The following is a 16,309-nucleotide window of genomic DNA, read 5'->3' on the forward strand; positions in this document are numbered from 1 at the left end:
AAATCAGTAAGATTGATGGAGCCTTAGCAAGGTTGACAAAAAGAAGAAGAGAGAGGATGTAAATAAATAAAATAAAGAATGGAAGAAGAGACATAACCACTGACCCCACAGAAATAAAGGAGTTAATGAGAGAATACCAGGAACAACTTTATGCTAAGAAACCAGACAATGTAGGTGAAATGGACAACTTTCTAAAAAGGCATTCACAACCAAAACTGACTCTAGAAGAAATAGATGATCTCAACCAAAGAATCACAAGTAAAGAAATTGTATTAGTCAATAAGAAGCGCCAAAGAAGAAAAGCCCAGGACCAGGTGGCTTCACATGTGAATTCTACCAAACATTCAAGAAAGAATTAGCACCAATCCGGCTCAAACTCTTCAAAAAAATTGAAGAGAGATGGCTATCTGACTCATTCTATAAAGCCAACATCACCTTCATACCAAAGCCAGACAAAGACACTACAAGAAAAGAAAGTTACAGATCAATCTCACTAATGAATATAGATGCAAAAATCCTCAACAAGATTCTTGCAAATTGATTCCAGCAGCACATTAAAAGAATTATACACCATGACCAAGTAGGATTCTTCCCAGATATGCAAGGATGATTCAACATAACACAATCAATTAATGTAATACACCATATCAACAAATCCAAGCAGAAAAACCACATGATGATCTCGATTGATGCAAAAAATGCATTTGACAAAATTCAACAGCCTTTCTTTTTCAAAACACCTCAAAGGATAGGAATAGAAGTGAACTTCTTCAACATGATAAAGGGAATATATGAAAAACCCACAGCTAATATCATCCTCAATGGGAAAAAAACTGAAAATGTTCCCTCTAAGATCAGGAACAAGACAAGGATGTCCATTGTCACCATTGTTATTCCACATTGTGTTGGAAGTTCTAGCCAGAGCAAAAAGACAAGAAAAAGAAATGCAAGGAATCAAAGTTGGAAAGGAAGAAGTAAAACTCTCACTGTTTGCAGATGATATAATATTATATGTCAAAAACCCTGAAAAATCCACAGCAAAACTACTAGAACTAATAAATGAGTACAGAAAAGTAGCAGGTTACAAGATCAACACAAAAATCTGTAATGTTTCTATACACTAGCAATGAGCAATCTGAGGAGGAAATCAAGAAAAAAATTCCAATTACAATTACAAACAAAGGAATAAAATATTTAGGAATAAATTTTAACTAAGGATACAAACAACCTATACAAAGAAAACTACAAGAAATTGCTAAAAAAAAAAATCACAGAGGACCTAAATAAATGGAAGGGCATACCATGTTCATGGATTGGAAGACTATAATTAAGATGTCAATTCTACCTATATTGATTTATAGATTCAATGCAATGCCAATTAAAATCCCAAAAACTTACTTACTTTCAACCCAATTACAAAATGGGCAAAAGTCATAAACAGACACTTCTCAGAAGAGGAAATACAAATGGCTAAAGGGCACATAAAATGATGCTCAACTTCCTGATCCATTAAGGAAATGCAAATCAAAACAATGAGATATTATCTCACACCCATTAGAATGGCCATTATCAATAAAACAGAAAACAACAAATGCTGGAGAGGATGTGGAGAAAGAGGCACACTTATCCACTGTTGATGGGAAAGTAAAATGAGACAACCACTGTGGAACGCAGTTTGGCGGTTCCTCAGAAAGCTAAGTACAGAATTGCCATATGATCTGGCAATACCATTGCTAGGTATATATTCAGAGGACACGAGGGTAAGGACACAAACCAACATTTGCACACCAATGTTAATAGTAGCATTATTTACAATTGCCAAGAGATGGAAACTATCCAAACATATCAAAAGACAAATGGCTAAACAAGCTGTGGTATATACCTAAGACGGAATATTACACAGCTATAAGACAGAATAAAGTCATAAAGCATATCAAAACATGAATGGACCTTGAGGGCATTATGCTGAGAAAGATTAGCCAGAAACAAAAGGACAAATACTGTATGGTCTCACTGATATGAACTAACATCAATAAATGGACTTAGAGAATTTCAGTTAAGAACAGAGGCCTAGAATTGCCATACGACCCAGCAATACCATTGCTAGGTATCTACTCAAAGGACTTAAGGGCAAAGACACAAACGGACATTTGCACACCAATGTTTACAGCAGCGTTATTTACAATTGCAAAGAGATGGAAACAGCCAAAATGTCCATCAACAGAAGAATGGCTAAACAAACTATGGTATATACATATGATGGAATATTATGCAGCTTTAAGACAAGATAAACTTATGAAGCATGTAATAACATGGATGGACCTAGAGAATATTATGCTGAGTGAGTCCAGCCAAAAACTAAAGGACAAATACTGTATGGTCCCACTGATGTGAACGGACATTCGAGAATAAACTTGAAATATGTCATTGGTAACAGAGTCCAGCAGGAGTTAGAAACAGGGTAAGATAATGGGTAATTGGAGCTGAAGGGATACAGACTGTGCAACAGGACTAGATACAAAAACTCAAAAATGGACAGCACAATAATACCTAATTGTAAAGTAATCATGTTAAAACACTGAATGAAGCTGCATCTGAGCTATAGGGGTTTTTTTGTTTTTTTTTTACTATTATTACTACTTTTATTTCTTTTCTCTATATTAACATTTTATATCGTTTTCTGTTGTGTTGCTAGTTCCTCTAAACCGATGCAAATGTACTAAGAAACGATGATCATGCATCTATGTGATGATGTTAAGAATTACTGATTGCATATGTAGAATGGTATGATTTCTAAATGTTATGTTAATTTCTTTTTTTTTTTCGTTAATAAAAAAAAAGAAGAACAGAGGCCATCAAGAGATAGAAATACGCTAGATTTTGGGTAATTGAAGCTGAAAGGATACAGAGTGTGCAGCAGGACTGATTTTAAAAATTCAGAAATGGATAGCACAATACTACCTAATGTCTCAGAATAATTTAGTACACTGAATGAAGCTGAATGTGAGAATGATAGAGGGAGGAGAGCTGGGGGCACAAATGAAACCAGAAGGAAAGATAGACAATAAAGACTGAGATAGTATAATCTAGGAATGCCTAGAGTGTACAATGATAGTGACTAAATGTACAAATTTAAAAATGTTTTTGCATGAAGAACGACAAAGGAATGTCAATATTGCAGGGTGTTGAAAATAGATGGTAACTCATATTTTAAAACTTTAACTTATGTGTGAGACTAAAGCAAAAAATGTTTATTTGGTACAAAATTCATATTTTAACTAGTGCATTTTCTAAATATAACTTATGTGGACAACTTAACTGAACACCATAAGTACATGGAACCTTGAGTAGGGTACGAGATGTTGTAAGTTTGTCCAGAGTGATAACCTGATAAATACCAGAGTGATTGCAACAGTGAATAAAAAAGTATTTGCAAAGGCCCCTTGGGGAAATGGAGAGTGTTCTAGTTTGCTAGCTGCTGAAATGCAATATACCAGAAACAGAATGGCTTTTAAAAAGGGGAATTTAATAAGTTGCTCATTTACAGTTCTAAGGCCAAGAAAATGTCCGAATTGAAACAAGTCTATAGACATATCCAATCAAAGGTATCCATCCAGGGAAAGATACCTTGGTTCAAGAATGCTGATGAAGTTCAGGGTTTTTCTCTCAAGTGAGAAGGCACATGGCAAACACAGTCACAGTTTCTCTCTCAGCTGGATGGACACATAGTGAGCACAGTGTCATCTGCTAGCTTTCTCTCCTGGCTTCCTGTTTCATGAAGCTCCCTGGGAGGCGTTTTCCTTCTTCATCTTCAAAGCGCTGGCTGATGGACTCTCTGCTTCATGGTGCTGCAGAATTCTCTGCTCTCTCTGAATCTTGTTCATTCTCCAAAATGTTTCCTTTTTTATGGGACTCCAGAAATTTCTCAAGACCCACCCAAATGGGTGAAGACATGCCATCTAATCCAGCTTAACAACCACTCTTGATTAAATCACACCTCCAGGGAAATTATCTGATTACAGTTTCAAATATACAGTATTGAGTAGAGATTATTCTGCCTTTATGAAATGGGATTTAGATTAAAACATGGCTTTCCTAGGGGACATACATCCTTTCAAACCAGCACAGAGAGAAAGGGAGGAAATTCCTCTTCCGTATTTGGAGAATTCCTGATATTCTCACAAGCAGTGGGGACAACCAAATCAATAGACTGAGCCTTCAATCTTGGGGTTTGCTCATATGAAACTTATCCCCGCAAAGGATAGACTAAGCCTACTTAAAATTAGGCCTAAGAGTAACCCCCAGAAAACCCCTTTTGTTGCTAAGATGTGGCCTATCTCTCTCTCAGCCGACAAGGCAAACTCACCGCCCTCCTCCTCCCTATGTAGTACATGACTCCCAGGGGTGTAAACCTCCCTAGCAACATGGCACAGAAATCCTAGAATGAGATGAGACTCAGCATCAATGGGTTGAGAAAATCTTCTTCACCAAAAGAGGGAAGAGAGAAATGAGACAAGATAAAATGGCAGTGGCTGAGAGATTTCAAACAGAGTCAAGAGATTATCCTGGAGATTATTCTTACATATTTTATAGATATCTCCTTTTTAGTTTAAGGTGTATTGGAGAGACTAGAGGGAAGTGCCAGAAACTGTAGAGCTGTGTTCCAGTAGCCATATTTCTTGAAGATGAATGCATAATGATACAGCTTTTGCAATGTAAGTATGTGATTGTGAAAACCTTGTGTCTGACGCTCCTTTTATCTATGATATTGACAGGTGAGTAAAAAATATGGATTAAAAATAAATAATAAGGGAAACAAACATGAAAATAAATTGAGTAGATTGATACTAGTGAACAATGAAAGGAAGTGGTAAGGGGTATAGAAAAAAATAGGGGAATAAAGGTTAAAATCTATTGAGTAGATGGAAATGTTAGTGGTTAATGAGGGAGAGAGGTAAGGGGTATGGTATGTGTGGTTTTTCTTTTTTTCTTTTTATTTCTTTTACTGGAGTGATGCAAATGTTCTAAAAAATGATCATGGTGATTAATATACTACTATATGATGCTATTGTGAGCCACTGATCATACACCACACATGGAATGTTTGTATGGTAAGAATGTTCATGTCTGTATGTTGTTTTGATTTGATAATACAAAATAAATTTTTAAAAATCAATTAATGTAATACACCTTATCAACAAATCGAGGGGAAAACCACATGATCATCTCGATTGACACAGAACAGTCATTTGACAAAATTCAGCATTCCTTCTTGCTAAAAAGATTTGAAACACAAGAATAGAGGGAAGCTTCCTCAACATAAAAAGGGAACATATGAAAAGCCCACAGTTTAACATCCTACTCAATAGGGAAAGACTGAAAGCTTTCCCACTGATACATCTGTAACAATCAAGGCTGCCCACTGTTCTAGTTTGCCAGTTGCCAGAATGTGACATACTAGAAATGGAATGGCTTTTAAAAGGGGGAATTTAGTAAGTTGCAAGTTTACTTAATTGGGAAATATCCCAATTAAAGCACATCTATAGAAATGTCAAATCAAACATATCCAGGGAAGGATAACTTGGTTTAAGAAGGTTGATGAAGTTCAGGGTTTCTCTCAGCTGGAAGGGAAAATGGCACACATGGTGACATCTTCTAGTTTCCTCTCCAGGCTGGTGACTCTGGTTCTATCATCGTTCTCGTGACTCTGCTCTGTTGCTCTCCTATCATTCTCCTCATTCTACCATCATTCTCCTGTCATTCTGAAGCCTTCTCCAAAATGCCTCCTTGTTTAAAGGATTCCAGTAAACTAATCAAGACCCACATAGAATGGGTAGAAACACATTTCCATTTAGTCAAGTTTAATACCCACAACTGATTGAGTCACATCTCTGTGGAGATAACCTAATTAAGTTTCCAACCTATAGTACTGAATAGGGATTTGAAGAAACCATTGCTCCCACATGATTGATTAGGATTAAAATATGGCTTCTCTAGGGTAACATAAATCCTTTCAAACCAGCACACCCCTGTCAATAATGTCATTCAAAATTGTGCTGGAAGCTCTAGCTAGAGCATTTAAGTAAGAAAAGGAATAAAAAGCATCCAAATTAGAAAGGAAGAAGTAAAATTGTCATGGTTTGCAGATGACAAGATCCTATTTGTAGAAAGTCCTAAAAAAAACTACAACAAAGCTTATTATAGCTAATAAATGAGTTCAGCAATGTGGCAGGATTCAAAATTCAAACGCAAAAATCTGTATTGTTTCTATACACAAGCAATGTGCAATCTGAGAAGGAAATCAAGAACAAACTTCCATTGACAATAGCAACCAAAAGAATCAATTACATAGGCATAAACTTAATCAAGGACATAAAGGACCTATACACTGAGAACTACAAAATATCACTAAAAGAAATCAAGGAAGGCCTAACACATACTGTGTTCATGGGTTGGAAGGCTAAATATAATTAAAATATCAATTCTTCACAAAATAATTATAAATTCAAAGCAATACCAATCAAAATCCCAACAACGGTCTTTGCAGAAATAAAAAAACCAATAATCAACTTTCGTTAGAATGCAAGGTACCTGGAATATCTAATAACATAGCAAGAAAAAAATGAAGTTGGAGGTCTCACACTACCTGGTTTTAACATATTACAAAGCTACGGTAGTCAAAACAGCATGGTACTGGCAAAAAGACAGATACATTGACCAATAGAATTAAACTGAGTGACAAGAAATAGATCCTATGAACTATGTAAAACTGATTTTTGACAAGGTGGCCAAGTCTACTCAACTGGTACAGAACAGGCTCTTCAAAAAATGGTACCTGTAGAACTCAATATCCACATCTAAAAGAATGAAAGAGGACCCCTATATCACACATTATACAAAAATTATCTCAAAATAGATGAAAGACCTAAACATTAGAACTAAGACCAGAAAACTCTTAAGAAAATGTAGGGGAATATCTTAAAGATGTTGGGATAAGAGGTGTTTACCCAGACCTTACAGCCAAAGTGCAAGGAATAAAAGAAGAAATACATAAAAGGGATCACTTCAAAAATTGCACATTGAAGGACTTTGTTAAGAAAGTAAAAAGGCAGCCTACTCAATGGGAGACAGTATTTGTAAACCAGAGATCAGATAAGGGTTTAATATCCAGATTATATAAAGACATCCTACACCTCATTAACAAAAAGACAATACAATTTAAAAATAAGCAAAAGAGAGATACTTTTCCAAAGAAGAAACACAAATGGATAAAAAGCACATGAAAATATGCTCAATGTCACTAGTCATTAGGCAAATGCAAATAAAAACCACAATGAGATACCATCTCATACCTACTAGAATGGTCATTATCAAAAAAACAGAAAACTACAAATCCTGGAGAGGATGTGGAAATAATGGAACACTTATTCACTGTTGGTGGGAATGTAGAATGGTGTAGCCACTCCGGAAGACATTTTGGTGATTCCTCAGGAAGCTAAGTATAGAATTGCCATATCATTCGGCAATCCCATTACTACATATCAACTCAGAAGAACAGAAAGCAAGAAAATGAACAGAAATTTTTCATACTGATGTTTATAGAAGCATAATTCATGATTGTCAAAAGATGGAAACACCCAAATGTCCTTCAGCTGATGAGAGGATAAACAAATTGTGGTATATACATATGCTGGATTATTATGCAGCTCTAAAGCAGAATAAGGTCATGATGCACACAATTAGGTGGATAAATCTTGAGGCTATTATATTGAGTGAAATAAGCTAAAAACAAAACTCAGTGAAAACTAGAGTGGACAATGATGGTGGCTGATTGTAACAAATATAAGAAATAATTATAGACCTTAGTGTGTTAAAATTAGGCCTAAGAGTCACCCTCAAGAGAACCTCTTTTGTTGCTCAGATGTGGTCTCTCTCTCCAGCCAACATGACAAGCAAACTCACCACCCTCCCCAGTCTACATAGGACATGACTCCCAGGGGTGCGGACCTTCCTGGCAATGTGGGACAGAAATCCTAGAATGAGCTGAGACTCAGCATCAAAAGATTGAGAAAACCTTCTCGACCAAAAGGGAGAAGAGTGAAATGAGACAAAATAAAGTGTCAATGACTAAGAGATTCCAAACAGAGTCAAGAGTTTATCCTGGAGGTTACTTTTATGCATTAAACAGATATCACCCTGTTAGTCAAGATGTAGTGGAGAGGCTGGAGGGAACTGCCTTAAAATGTGGAGCTGTGTTCCAGTAGCCACGTTGCTTGAAGATGATTGTATAATGATATAGCTTTCACAATGTGACTGTGTGATTATGAAAAACTTGTGTCTGATGCTCCTTTTGTCTACCTTATCAACAGACAAGTAAAACATATGGAATAAAAATGAATAATAGAGGGAACAAATGTCAAAATAAATTTAGAGTGAAATGCTGGTGATCAGTGAGGGGGAAGGGTGGGGGTATGGTATGTATGAATTTTTTCTGTTTTCTTTTTATTTCTTTTTCTGAATAGATGCAAATGTTCCAAGAAATGACCATGATGATAAATATGCAACTATGTGATGATATTGTGAATTACTGATTATATATGTAGAACGGAATGATCCAAAGTTAAGAATGTTTGCGTTTGGTGTTTTTTGGTATTTTAAAAACAAATTAAAAGTTAATTTAAAAAAAGCAAAAGAAAAAGTATTGATAACAGGCATCTTTGGCGTATTCTCAGTTTCAAAGGAAAGCTATCACCATTCTCAACATTAATTAAGATCTTTCCCTTAAGATTTTTATAGTTCTCTACAAGTTCTTAACATGCATTGATATTTAATTTCATTGAAGTTTTTTCTTCATGTATTGCCATCATCATATGAGTTTTCTTTTTTAACTTGTCAACGTGGTGCATTATATTAATTGATTTTCTAATGTCAAACCAATCTTGCATTTCTGGAATAAACACAATATGATAAAAAAAAAACCATTAGAGGAGACACAGATGCTGTAACAACTAATCAAAGATGTTCATATAAATCTACTTAATAAAATAAGAGGGAGAGCAAATGACATAAAGGGGATCAAGAAGACAGTAGAAGAGTACAAAGAGGAATTTGAAAGAATAAATAGAAAAACAGTGGAAATCATGGAGATTAAAGACTCTGTTGGCCAAATAAAAAAAATACTAGAGGCACACAACACCATACATGAAGAGACAGAAGAAAGAGTAAGTGATACGTAGGACAGGATAATTGGCTTTGAAGACTCAAAACAACAAATGGCAAAAAAGATGGAAAAAAAATTAATGGAAACTCAGGGAAATGATAGACAAAACACAGCGCTCAAATATAAGAATCACTGGCGTCCCAGAAGGAGAAGAGAGGAGTAAAGGGCTAGGAAGAGTAGTTGAGGATATAATGGGGGAAAACTTCCCAACCATCATAAAGGACATAAATAAACAAATCAAAGAAGCCCAATGAACTCCAAGCAGAACAAATCCAAATAGGCCTTCCTCAAGGCACATACTAATCAGTTTATCAAATGTTGAAGAGAAGGAGAAAATCCTGAAAGTGGCAAGAGAAAAACAATCTACCACACACAAGGAAAATCAAATAAGACTGAGTTCAAACTATGCAACTAGCACCCTGGAGGGGAGATATATTCAAGATCCTGAAAGAAAAAGACTTCCAGCCAAGAATTCTGTACCCAGCCAAACTGTCCTTTAAAACTGAGGGAGAGATTAAAGGTTTCACAGACAAAGAAATCCTGAAAGAATTTGTCAACAAGAGACTGGCTCTACAAGAAATACTAAAAGGAATTCTGCCAGCTGAAAAAAAAAAAGACAGGAGAGGGAGGTCTGAAGGAGGAAACAGAATTGAAGAGTACCACTAAGGGTAATTTAAAGAATACAAAGAGAAAGAAGGAAAAGAATATATAAACCTGACAAATAAAATAAAAAAGATAAGATGATGGAATCAAGAAATGCCTTTTCAGTAATAACCTTGAATGTTAATGGAATAAACTTACCACCTCACACCTATAAGAATGGCTGCTATCAAACAAACAGAAAACTCCAAATGTTGGAGAGGATATGGAGAAACTGGGACACTTATGCACTGCTGGTGGGAATGTATAATGGTGTAGCCACTATGGAAGACTGTTTGGCAGTTCCTTAGGAAATTAAATATCGAGTTGCCCTATGTCCCAACAATAGCACTACTTGGTATATACACAGAAGAGCTTAAAGCAATGACACAAACAGACATCTGCACACTGATGTTCATAACAGCATTATTCACAATTGCCAAAAGATGGAAACAAACCAAATGTCCATCAACAGATGAGTGGATCAACAAAATGTGGTGTATGCATATGATGGAATATTATGCAGCAGTAAGACAAAATGACATCCTGAAGCACATGAAAAGATGGATGAGCCTTGAGGACATAATGCTGAGTGAAATTAGCCAGACACAAAAGAATACATACTGCATGATTCCATATTTATGACCAGCATAAAGGTAAAATAAGAGTCTTATAATATAGAATATAGGGGTCTTAAAGACACGTAGAAACTAAAGATGGGTGAACTGTTAGCTAATGAGGTTGAACTCCAATGTAAGGGAATACATAGGAGCAAAGGTGATTCTCTAGTGGGTCTAGAAGTAATATTACCATATTGATGATGAATAAGATTGAAAGGGGTTGTATAGACCTGCATGTTCCACTGATTCACAATAGAAATATGAATTAGTTCTCATGAGAATTACTTCAAAGATATGGTTCTTGTATAAAGAGTATTTAAGTCTAGGGTACAGGGGGAAAACTACTATTGCATCCTATGAGCTATGTTCAAAAGGAAACCATCAGCACTACCACAGCAACAGCAGAGGTAAATAATGGGGTGAGGGACAAGTGTTAACAGGAGGTTTAGATTTCCTATTTGGAGAGGGTGTGATTATTGGTTTTCTTTCTGTTGGCGGCAATGAAATTATTTAAAAGTGAGAATGTTGATGGGCTGTAGACTTTGGACCTCCTACATGATGCCCGATGAATGCAGGTGGCTGAAGGATGCACTGACAGAGAACTAGATTGATGAACGATGGTGTATACTTATGAACGAAAGTTGTGTTGCTATGAAAAGGAAAAAAGTCGTGAAGCATGCAACGATGTGAATGAACATGTGGGACATTTGGTGAGACAAAATAAGCCAGAAACAAAAGAACAAGAATGGTATGGTCACCTTTAGAAAATGCTTATAAGAAAATGGGGGCCTAGCTTTTAGAGTAGACACATTAAGTTTGGAGTGGTGATTATTATTTCTGGATTTTGAGAGGCTGTTTTATTTATATAACCTGTTATTTAGGATAAGAACGAAACCAAACAGGTTGGGGTTAAATAATTCAGAACATAGGGGTAAAGTACACAGCATCTGTATTTTAGAACCAAATATACTCTTTGAGACCAATGGAAGAAAAGTTTAATTGATCTGGAACTGAAATTTTCTGTAGTGCATAATCTAATTAAACCTATCTGTATAGCTCATTTGAACAGCTGAAACACAAGGAGCACAGAATAAGAAAGAGGTCCTTTAATCCTGTATAGATTATTGTAATGCTTTTCAACATCCTAGAGCATATTAAGCAGATAATCAAAAAGTATTGGCAAAGTGCCCTGAGGGAGGGGAGAAAGAATATGGAGCTATTAAACCTTACCATCAAGGAATCCCGATACTGTCAAACTTTAGGGACACCCAAATCAATAGACCATGCCCTCGATCATGAGGCTTCCTCTTTTGAAGCTTATGTAGGTACTGGAAAATCTTAGATTACCTTTAGACATGCCTAAGACTTACTTCTGGAGGACCTCTGTTTTTGCTCAGATGTGGCCTCAGTCTTTTTTTTTTTTTGGCCTCAGTCTTTTGAAGCCCAACTCTGCAAGTGAAATCATTGCCCTCCCCCCTATATGGGACATGACATCCAGGGGTGAAAGTCTCCCTGGCAACATGGGAGATGACTTCCAGGGATGAATCCAGACCTGGCACTGTGGCATCAACAATTCCATCCTGACCAAAAGTGGGAAAAGAAGTGTAATTAATAAAGTATCAGTGGCAGAGTGAGTTCAAATAGAGCTGAAAGGCCACTTTGGAGGTTGCTCTTATACAAGCTTCAGGTTAGGTAGACTTACTACCTATCATAACCTGCCAACCCCCAACCAGGACCATTCCAGCCAATCCTAAAGAATATCTAAGGCAATATATAAGATTCCACATGGGTTCCAGGCACCAGAGTAACTTTCCAGAAACCTACAACCTCCAGATGGGTCCCTGGTCCAGATAAGTCCTGACACCTAGCCCAGCCTCTCAAGAACATCAGATAGTTCCATCTCCTTACCCCATATTAGTGACAGACCTTCCAATATCAAAAATTTATAATTGCCATAGCCCAAACAATCCTAAAGAGAGGTATGGTAAGATCAAAGGTAATGGTGGAGTTTTTCAGTAAAGAAAGGGTTTAACAAATGAATATGAATACTGAATCATTAAACTGATATCTCTTTTAGTCTCCAATATTTTAGAGCAGTTAGAAGTAAAAACCTAAAATTTTGACATTGTAACCCATGTCAAAGTATGTACTACAACTAATTGTGGTGCTATGCTTTGAAATTTATAGCTTTTTTGTATATATGTTATTTTTTACAAAAAAGAAGAAAAAAAGTCTATTGCGATGATAAAAAAAATATTTAAGCCCTCTAGCTTCCTGTATTCTGGAGCAGCTGGAAGGAAAAATCTGAGAAGATTGTATCGCAGCACATGACAAACTCTGGGATCTGTCTAGTAACCACTTCTTCAAAAGTGCTTTGAAAACTATTGCTTTTTTATTTCTTTGCTTTGTATATATGTTATACTATACAATAAAAAAAGTTAATGAAAAAAAGCTAACAACACGGCCCACGCACTTCTCAAAAACAAACAAACAAAAATTCAACAAATGGTGCTGCAATAAGGGGACACTCACGTGGAAAAAGAATGAAATGTGACTCCTGCTATAAGCATATATAAAAAAAGCTAATAACAGTGGTTACTTGTGGAGGTAAGGGTACTAGTGAGATTTTTCACTGTATATCATTTCAAGTTGTTTTTAATTTTGAACTGTGTGTCTGTATTACCTTTAAAAATAAAGTTTCTTTAAGTTAAAAAAAGAATACTATCAAACTAAATTCATAATACATAAAATGAATTACATGACAGTCAAGTTCATCATATCAACAGAATAAAATAATCTGAATAGATGAAGAAAATTCACTTGATGATATTCAATACCCTTTCACGATAACACCAATTAACAAACTAGGAATAGAAGGGAACTTCCTCAACCTGATAAAGGACATCTATATAAAACCCATAGCAAACCTCACACAATGGTGAAAGCCTGGATGCTTTCCCCCAAGCCCAGGAACAAGTCAAGGATATTTATTCTCACAAATTCTATTCAACATTGTACTGGAGGGTCTATCGTGTCAATTAGGGAAGAAAAAGTAATATAAGTCATTGAGATTGGAAAGGAAGAAGAAAAACTATCCTTATTCACAGAGCACTTGATCTGGTATACAGAAAATCTTAAGTAATCCACTAAAAAACTATCAGAATGAATAAATGCATTCAGCAAGGCTGCAAGATACAAGATCAATTTATAGAAATCAATTATATTTCTATACATATGCAAAGAACAATCTGAAAATGAATTTAACAAAGCAATTTTATTTGCAATAATATCAAAAAGAATAAAATAGGAATAAATGTACCAAAAGTGGTTGAAAACTTACTTTGAAAAACTACAAAGCATTGCTGAAAGAAATTACAGAAGATCTAAATAAGTGGAATAACATTTCATGTTCATGAATCAGAAGACTTAAAGTTGTTAAGATTGACAATACTTCCCAAACTGAACCACAAATTCAATCCAATCACTTTCAGAATCTCATCTGCCATCTTTGTACTAATTATCAAGCTGATTCTAAATCATATGGAATTTTGCAAGGGACCCAGAATATCAACAACAATCCTGAAAAAAAGAAATTACACCTCCCAAATTAAAAGCTTATCCCCAATTAAAAGTAATCAAGACAGTTTGGTACTGACACAAGGATATAGATCAATGGGCATATAGATCAGTGGAACAGAATTGAGAGTCCAGAAACAAACCCATATAGCCATGGTCAACTGATTTTCAACAAGCATGCAAATCATACACCTATATCTGAAATACATAAAGAAAGTTTATAATTCAATAATAAAAAGACAAATTAGGGCGGGCCGCGGTGGCTCAGCGGGCAAAGTGCTTGCCTGCTATGCCGGAGGACCTCGGTTCGATTCCCGGCCCCAGCCCATGTAACAAAAACGGAGAAACAGAATACAATAAAAAACAAGAAAATGTTTAAAAGATGTTTCCCTTTCTTCCTTCCTTCCTTCCTTCTATCCTTCCTTCCTTCTCTCTGTCTTTCCTTTAAAAAAAAAAAAAAAAAAAAGACAAATTACCAAATTAAAACATAAGCAAAAGGTTTGAATAGACACTTTTCTAAGAATATATACAAACATTCAATAAGCACTTAAAAATAAGTTCAATACCAATAGTTATTGGGAAAATGCAAATCAAAACCACAATATGATACCACTCCACACCTACTAGGATAGCTAAACTCAAAAAGTCAGATAACAAATGTTGGCCAGGATGTGGAGAAATCAGAACCCTCATACACTCCTGGTGGGAATGGAACAATGTTCCAGCCACTTTAGAAAACAGTCTGGCAGTTCCTCAAATGATTTATCATAATTATCATATAACCAAGCAATTCCACTCCTATATATATATGCAAGAGAAATAAAAATCTATGTCCACACAGAATTTTTCACACAAATGTTTATAGCAGCATTATTCATAATTGCCTCAAATTAGAAATAACTCAAATGTCCATCAATAGACAAATGCATAAACAAAATGTGGTATAACCAAACAATGGAACAGTATTAATTAAGCCATAAAATGTAATGAAGTATTGATATATTTTACAACATGGATGAACCTTGAAAACATAATGCTATGTGAAAGAAGCCAGTGAAAAGATCACATATGATTTGATTCCACTCACACAAAAGGCCAGAAAAGGGAAATCTGCAAATCCAGAAAGGAGGTTAAGGGCTGCTTTTGGCAGGGGGATTGAGGGGTGTAGGTTGCAATGGCAGGCAAGTGATAGCTAAAGGATACAGGGTTTCTTCTTGAGGTGATAAAAATGTTCTAAAATTAACTGTAGTGATAGTTGCATATATCTGTTACTATACTGAAACCATTAAATTTATACTTTAATATGGGCATACTATATTGTCTGTCAATTTTAATAATGCTATTAAAACAAAGAAAGAAAAAGTCTCACATTGACGGTGGTGTGTCACAGGGTCACAAGATCCAAATGAAAGAGCTCCCATGGGCAGAGCTACAACAATTTGAGCAAATGAATTAATAATTCAGTATTGAATTATAACCCAAACTGTAAAATAAATACCCAATTCAATACTTCTACTAAGAAATCACTGAATAAATAAATAAATGGGGCTAAGACAAATCTCCAAATAAAGAATTACAAATAATTTATGTAGATATTCTGCCCTCAAGGAGGGAAAGCCTAAATCCCTGTTCCATATCTGTGGGCTATGCATACGAATATTTTCCAAAGAGCATGGAAAGGAAGGAAAAAAACAGTAATCTTGCAGTGGAGAAACCTGACAAACACTACTCAGCCCAGTGGACAAGGTCAGTATCAGCAGTGATAACTCACGTAGATAATATGTACCCTTGATATTTTGTGATGAGAACACTTTACCTCTGTGGTCTTCCTAACAAAAATACATTACCAGTCTCATCACAAGGAAAACATTACACAATTCCCAATTAAGGGACATTCCACGTAATCTTCAAAGTTGTCAACGTCACCCAAAACAAATGAAAGTCTGAAAAACTGTCACAACCATAAAGAGTCTAAGGAACTATGATTACTTTCCAGAAACCTACAACCTCCAGATGGGTTCCTAGGCCAGATAAGTCCTGAAGTGCAGAGGGGCCATCCTCTCCAGAACATCAACTAGTTCCATCCCCCTATCCCATATTATTGACCACCCCTTCCAACATGAAAAAGTTAGAATGGGTATAGCCCAAATAACCTGAAAGATTTAGAGAAACATCAAAGAAGATGGTGGAGTTACACAGAGAAGGTAGGACTTAACAAATGAGTATGATTATTGAATCATTATATCGATATTTC

General features: G+C 35.7%; 1 long non-coding RNA gene across 4 annotated transcripts in view; it reads right to left on the reverse strand.

Annotated features, from left to right (window-relative positions):
• Positions 1 to 16,309, reverse strand: part of LOC143671535 (uncharacterized) — a 158,231-nt gene that overhangs the window by 132,052 nt on the left and 9,870 nt on the right. Inside the window, exons 3-4 of one of the 4 annotated variants that reach the window (XR_013169592.1) lie at positions 15,425 to 15,484; positions 13,804 to 14,497 (exon numbers count right to left, since the gene is read on the reverse strand). The exons of 2 other annotated variants lie outside the window; for them this stretch is intronic. This is a non-coding gene — a long non-coding RNA (uncharacterized LOC143671535). Of the gene's footprint in view, positions 1 to 13,803; positions 14,498 to 15,424; positions 15,485 to 16,309 lie in introns of those variants that run through there. One more of the 4 variants, XR_013169593.1, reaches the window with a different exon arrangement.

This window comes from Tamandua tetradactyla, chromosome X (genome assembly GCF_023851605.1).
Source record: "Tamandua tetradactyla isolate mTamTet1 chromosome X, mTamTet1.pri, whole genome shotgun sequence".
Classification (NCBI taxonomy): Eukaryota; Metazoa; Chordata; class Mammalia; order Pilosa; family Myrmecophagidae; genus Tamandua; species Tamandua tetradactyla.